Raw genomic sequence first — 7,668 nt, forward strand, 5'->3', positions numbered from 1 at the left:
CCACCCCCTCACACCTCCTGACCTAACTCCGTCTTTATAAATCTTCTAAAATCGGGAAAACACAAGAGAGTCATCCCAAACACCTTTTCCGCTTCTACAAGTCTTTGTTCCGCTGTTCTGGTGCCCTATCGGAGGGTGGATCAATCATGGAGGGCCTCTACATTAACCTTGTTACTCTCATGATATTGTGTGAGTAGTCTACCACAGACCTACGGGTTCATAGCTAGTACCTAGATGCCTATCTCTCTCTATCATCTTAAATACAAAGTTCACCGTAGTTCCCCCGATGATCTATTCGATGTAATCTTCTTTACTGTATGTTTGTTGGGATGTGATGAATTATGGGTTTATGATCAGATTATTCATGAAAATATATCGAGTCTTTGCTGGTTCCTTATATGCACGATTGTTATAGCTTCGTATTTCTCTCCGATTTTTCAGTTTAGTTTGGCCAACTAGATTGGTTTCTCTTCAGTGTGAGGGGTGCGTTGTGATGGGTTCAGTCTTGAGGTGCTCGATCCGGGTGATAGAAGGGGACATGACATGTATTTGTATTGCTGCCATTAAATATAAATAATGGGGTTTGTTCATACTGACTAAGTTTACTTTGACTACATCATGTCATCTTGCTCTAAGCATTACTCTGTTTCATACTTAATACTCTAGATGCAGGCTGGATAGCGGTCGATGAGTGGTGTAATTATAGTTGATGCAGACAGGAGTCGCTATACTTGCTTATGGACATGATGCCTACATACATGACCATTGCCGTGAATAAATATTTCATAACTATACGTTATTCTCTCAATTGCCAATAGTAATTTATCTATCCACCGTATGCTATCTTCGAGAGAGATGCCACTGGCGAAAACTATGGCCCCCACGTCTACATAAAATATATTACTAAAACCTTAAAGACATTGCTGTCATTTATCTTTTGCTATTTTATTTTACATTTATGTAATCTATCTATCACTACTTAATCCTTGCAAGTAACGAGTTCAAAGAGCTTGACAACCCTCTTGCCCACGTTTGGTGCAAGTGTTTGCTCTTTTGTATGTATGTGTTGAAGACACGAATTTGCGTGCTTATCCTATTGGTTCGATAACCTTGGTTCTCAATGAGAGAAATATTTATCTCTAATATGTTTCATCTCCTCTCCTCTTCTAGGAAAAACCCAACGTAGTTTACAAGTAGTAGTGTGTCGTCCATGCCCGTAAAGCTCGTTTTGCAGCTCGCTCGCTCGCCGTGCTGCTCGGCCACGCTCGCCGAATACGCCCGCGCCCGGAGTGTCGACCAGCCTTGCGGTTGCCATGCCCGGAGCCTCGCTCGACATTGGAGATGGACCCATGTGCCGGTGGCCTCGATGGAGCGGGCGAGGACGTCCCACGCTGGTGGCATTGTCAGCGCCCGAGGCAGTGCGTGTGGCTGCGTCATGCGTGAGTGGCCTTGCCGCTCCTAGTCATGTTGGTCATGGAGGCCCCGCCAGCTCAGGCTCGGCCGCTGTTTTGTGGGACCAGGCGGACATGGGCGGACAAGAGTGTTTGTTTTTATCCACTCGGAAGCATTTGCGGCCCAAATCTGCTCCATGTTTGGGATCAGGTCGAACAAAAAAGGACACCAACGAACAAACTTGTCCGCTTGGGTCTTCCCATTGAACCTTCTTTCATTTCAAATGGATGCATGTAAACGATTTGGGGTCTAGCATTGGAGTTGGTTTAGGATCCTAAGTATGTTCAGGGGTGATTAGACTACTTGACCAAAATAAGAACTTAACTTCTTCCAAATTTTAATAGTTGGCAAGTTTTAGCAATTATACTAAGTCAAGCACACCCTACACATGCAAGTCTAAGAGTATAGCAGCGAAAATTAAAGACATGCACATGTAAGTAGAGGGTAGGGATAGGAAGATCGAACGCAAAGATGACACGAAGACTTTTGGCGTTGTTCCGATAGGTAGTGCTATTGTACATCCACGTTGATGGGGACTTCAACCCACAAAGGGTAACGGGTGCACGAGTCCATGGAGGGTTCCACCCACAAGGGGTCCACGAAGAAGCAACCTTGTCTATTCCATGATGGCTTACGTCCTGGAAGGACTAGCCTCACTCGGGGTGGATCTTCACAAAGTAGGCAATCTCCTTGCCTTTACAAACTTTTTGGTTTAACTCCACACAAAGTAGGAGGCTCCCAAGCGACACCTGAAAAATCTAGGAGACACCACTCTCCAAGAGGTAATAGATGTGGTATGGATGATGAACTCCTTGGTCTTGTGCTTCAAAAGATAGTCTCCTCAACACTAAATCACTCTCTCACAGATTTGGCTTGATAGAAGAGATTGATTAGGTGGAAAGAAACTTGGGAGAAATCAATATTCATATGGTTGGAGTGGAATATCTTGATCTCAACACATGAGTAGGTGGTTCTCTCTCACAAAATGGATGGGTTAAGTGTTGGCTTGTTCTGAGTGCTCTCTCTACGAATCATAGGGAGGTGGATAGGTATATAGGCATCTCCAAAAATCCAACCGTTACAACGTTATTGCCCAACTTGGTGGAACCAATTTGTAAAACTTGGAGATTTCGTCTTTTAGTAGATGGATACTAGGGAGTTGGTCACTGGATTTCCGTTGCACCTGAATGGGACTTGGTTTCACCGAGATGTTAGGGTTGGCTCTGGATTTTGTCTAGGGTAAAACTTGGTAGGGCCGAATGGGAAATATTGGTGTCACTGAATTTAGGCTTTGGGGTTTGGATATAATATTTTTGTGGGAGAATTCATGAGGATTTTTGGTGGCTAACCCTAAGCACTTGAGCAACCATACCATCGTAGATATCTCACCTCCTTTTAATAGTATTGGCTTTCCTATCGACTCAAATGTGATTTCTCACAAAATGCGAAAGATAGAGTCTTGAAGCTTTTGCCCTTTGATATTCCAAGCATCTAGGAGATCTCCTCACAATCCTTTGCCAATCCATTCACTGAACACTTCCTGAAATATACTTGGTAGAATCATTAGTACAATGAAATATATGTTGTTATTAATTACCAAAGCCACCTAGGGAGAAGTTGCACTTTCAATTTCCCTCTTTTTGGTAATTGATGACCACATATAGGTAAAAGCAATGACATAGAATATAATTAATGTATAGCATAATCGGTTTGAGAAGAATGTGATAAGCAAGAGCTCCTCCTAAATTTTTGCATTATTTTAAATTTGCATTTGAATGCAAATGCATAATTGATTAGGATCATGGGTCAGTCTTCCATGTCACATACATCTTGGTGGTGCAGATAACACCAACCATGAGCAAATAATCATCATATGAATATCACAGATATAGGAAATAGTAACATCAATCACAAAGCCAAATGTTTTAAATGATAAGAGCAACCAAAAATCAACACACACACTCTCTATCGAAGGCTTATGATATATACAACTTCTCCCCATTTGGCAACACGTTACCAAAAAGCTTGAATGTATAGAGCTAAGCGTCACTTTGGGCATGATCTCCTTCATGGGGCGATGAAGCTACTACGATGGTCGTGGAAGGAGTCGAGATAAGAGTGTCAGCAAATGCCTCGGTAGAAGTCATGTGGGCTGGTGGAGTTGACACTAGAGGTGCTGAAGGAGGCATGAAGGTAGTGGCAGCTGGTGCACACATTGAGGGTCTTGGGTCATGAGCGGGCACACAAGCAGATTGGGCCCGGGTTCTAAACTGGGTCTGGACTGGCAGTGTGGGTATCTCCTCATCATTATCTAAGCTGTGTAAAGGCAATGCATCTAGTTCCTACTTCAACAAGTTGACCGTGGTGGTCAACTCAGTCACCATGACATCAAGGTCATGAAACTTGGTCTCCACAATCCTCTCTAGACTCTTCTGGTTTACTAGAAGCTCGTTGATGTTCTTCTCCATACCCCAAATGGTGCTAATAAGATAGGCCATTAGATCCCCTTTTATCTTGAACACTCGAGCACTAGTGGTTCTAGATGCCTCTGCCTGAGCCTCAACCTCAATATTTGCATGTGCAGTAGATGAAGTGGGATGAGAAGGATCCATCACCATGACATTATCCTGAAAGTCTGGCTGGAGGGGCAGGTGTGGTCGATCAAGTAGATAGAGGATCTTTCCAACTTTGGAATTCACGAGCATCTGGATGTAGGGATCATATCCTCAAGATCTCTTCCGGTCAGCAGTTTTTCTCTTGATGGTCTCAACTATCGGATCCATCACTCTAATCATGGTGTGGCTATCCACATGGTGCAACATGTTGATGGAATAGCCTTGAATCATCTTGTCATCACCTGATTTGGGTATCAGTGTGTGCATCATAATTGTGTTGGTGGTAGTAACACTTGCTTGTAGAAAGTACACAAAACCAAACTTGTGGGTCTTTATATATTACTTAGGGATTGGTGTGTACATGTTGCTCATAGAGTTGTAATTCATCTTAGCTTCCAAAAACACATTAAAATCTCTTCCTTGCACCTTTGGGGCTCCTAAGATAGCAGCCCACCCATCAAGTGTTGACTGGTATCTGGTGCCTTGAGTCATCCAAACAATTTTACCATCAGGATTAAAACGAGCAATGGAATAAAATTGCATGATCATCACATCATTCCCGATAGTCATCCCTGGGCCAACTGTTGGCCGAGACCGTGTCGCGGAGTACTTTCCGACCACACACGACGACCGACGACGAACAGCGATGAAGCAACGCTGGCTAACTCGGCGAATTTCTTTTACGCCGAGACGCACCACAATACAAAGCTGGTTGACGCGCACGTAGCAAGCTAGAAAAGCACCCAGGCTAGCAGCTGGATGGATACGCAATACGCATACGAGAACACACGAGGCGATTTGATGGCAGCAGGTGCGTGTCGCACCTGTGTTTTGATATTGCTTTGATCTAAACTCTGATCTAGTTACAAGGGGTAGCTTACACGAGTATATAAAGAACTAAAGCTAGCCTAATACACTTCGAGTCGGTTTGATTGTTCCGGTCCAACCCGGAAACGGACAGCGTGGTTATTTCCAACAATCACCCCCTAAACACGATGTCCTCTGTTCATAGCTTGGACGCCGATCCTTCTCCGCATCTCTGTAAACTTCTGTCGTCCCAAAGACTTGGTCAGGATATCTGCAAGCTGATCATCGATGCAAACGTAGTTGACTTTAATCTGGCCTTCTTCCACGCACTACCGTATGTAGTGATACCTTGTATCAATGTGCTTGCTCCTGTCATGATGCACTCGATTCTTACATAGAGCAATCGCAGACTTGTTGTCAACATAGAGCACCATTCCTTTTGGTTCCTTGTGTGTGAGGTCACCGAGTAGCCTTTCTAAAAACACACCTTGACACGCCGCGGTTGCAGCTGCAATATACTCCGCTTCACAGGATGATAATGCGACTACCTTCTGCTTTTGTGATAGCCAACTTACTATGCTCCCGCCCAAGAAATATGCCACTCCCGAAGTACTTTTACGGCCGTCCACATCTCCTGCCAGGTCACTATCACTATAGCCAAGTAGCTCCACCATCTCCTTCTTCTTCCCTCTCAAATAGACACAACCGAAGTTTGTTGTCCCTTTGATGTATCTGAGTATATGTTTCACAACTGCCCAATGTTCCTTCGTGGGTGCTTCCATGAAGGGACTCACTATGCCAACGGAATAGGCCAAGTCTGGTCATGTATTCACAAGATACCTTAGACTTCCGACCACACTCCTATTCTCCGTTGCATCAACCACGGGTGCTTTGCTTCTCTTGCTAAGTTTAAGACGAGGCTCCATCGGAACAAAAGTTGGTTTGCAGTCCTCCATGCCACAGCTTTCAAGAATCTTCTTTGCATATGCCTCCTGACATAGTGTGATCCCCTCAGGCTTTTGTTGTACCTCAATCCCGAGATAGTAACTCAAGAGCCCTAGATCACTCATCTTGAATAACTCCTTCGTTTGTAGCTTGAATCTAGCAATCTCCTCCTCATCTGCTCCGGTTATCAAAAGATCGTCGACATAGATGCTCACTAAGAGACGATCATTGCCTTTGCCTCGCTTATACATAGCATGCTCGAGTGGACTTTTCTCAAAACCAAGAGAAACCAGTGTACGGTCAAGCTTGATGTTCCATGCCCGAGGAGCTTGACATAGCCCGTACAATGCCTTGTGTAGTTTCAACACCTTGTGTTCTTCTCCTTCTTTGATGTACCCGGTGGTTGTTTGACATAAACTTCTTCTTCCAACTCCCCGTTCAAAAACGCGGATTTTACATCCATGTGATGTAGCTTCCAAGATTCTTGAGCCGCAAGAGCTATAACTAGCCTCACCGATTCCATCCTTGTAACTGGAGCAAACACTTCTTCGAAATCCACACCTTGCTCTTGCACGTATCCCTTAGCTACGAGCCTTGCTTTGTACTTCACAAGTTTTCCATCGGCATCCTTTTTGACCTTGTACACCCACTTGAGCCCTATAATTTTATGGTCGTTGGGAGGATCCACGAGCTCCCATGTTTTGTTGTCTCGGATCGACCCCAACTCCTCATCCATAGCACGACGCCAACACTCCTTCGTGTTTGCTTCTTCAAACTTTGTCGGTTCCTCGACACTAAGCAAACATTGTCGTCCTCTTCTTTTAATTTTCACCGAATTTATGGTTCGAAATGTTTTCTCCGGATATAAATCCACCACTGATCGAAGACGTACTGGTGTTGGCAGACGTTCCCTCGTCTCCTCTTTCGTCGAAGACGAAGAATTTTCTGCTGAAGTTGCCACACTTCCAATTTCTGGCGATTGGAGCACCCCTGGGCTGGCTACACATCCACAAGGTGAACCAGGTGAAACTGGTGCACGTACAAGAGAACCATCAGCCCCATGCACGTGGCTTGGTGGACTCTGGGTCATACCACCATCACGTGAACCTCCAGGAGAGGTGCCACGACCTGGGCTACCAGCGCTACGGGGAACGCTGTCAGGCGTGCTGCAGGCTGCAGCTTGTATGGCTCCCTTGCCTCGGTTGCTGCATGTAGACCCAGCAGCGCTAGGGGACGTGCTGATCACGGGCTCAAGTGACACGTCCGACCTAGCTGGATGTTTTCAGTAGCACCTGCATTCGGAGGATCGCTCTGTCCCGACGACGTCTTCAGTTGATCGCCAGCTTCTGCATGTTCAGGTTCGTCGTAAATGACATTAAAAATGTCATCTGATGACAGGTATACTTGCTCGGTGGAGTTCCAATTCCATGACCTCGCTTCTTCAAAGACCACATCACGCGTCACAACCACCTTGTTGTTCGAGGGGTTGCATACACGGTACGCCTTTGTGCCCGCTTCATAGCCAACCAATATCATTGGAGTACCCCGATCCGCCAATTTGCTAGTATGCCCCGCCACTATCTTCAGATGCGCCATGCACCCGAAAGTACGAAGATGATCAACCGCGGGCTTGTGTCCGTACCATGATTTGTACGTCGTCATTCCAACCACACTCTTGGTTGGAGCCCGGTTCAGCAAATAAACGGCCGTATTGACCGCCTCACCCCAATACTTGCCCGGCATGCCTTTACTCTTTAACATGCTCCGTTCCATCGCCACCACAGTTTGGTTCCTCCGCTCCACAACACCATTTTGCTGTGGTGAACATGGAGCCGTAAGATACCGCTTG

This window comes from Hordeum vulgare, chromosome 4H, assembly GCF_904849725.1.
Source record: "Hordeum vulgare subsp. vulgare chromosome 4H, MorexV3_pseudomolecules_assembly, whole genome shotgun sequence".
Taxonomy (NCBI): Eukaryota; Viridiplantae; Streptophyta; class Magnoliopsida; order Poales; family Poaceae; genus Hordeum; species Hordeum vulgare.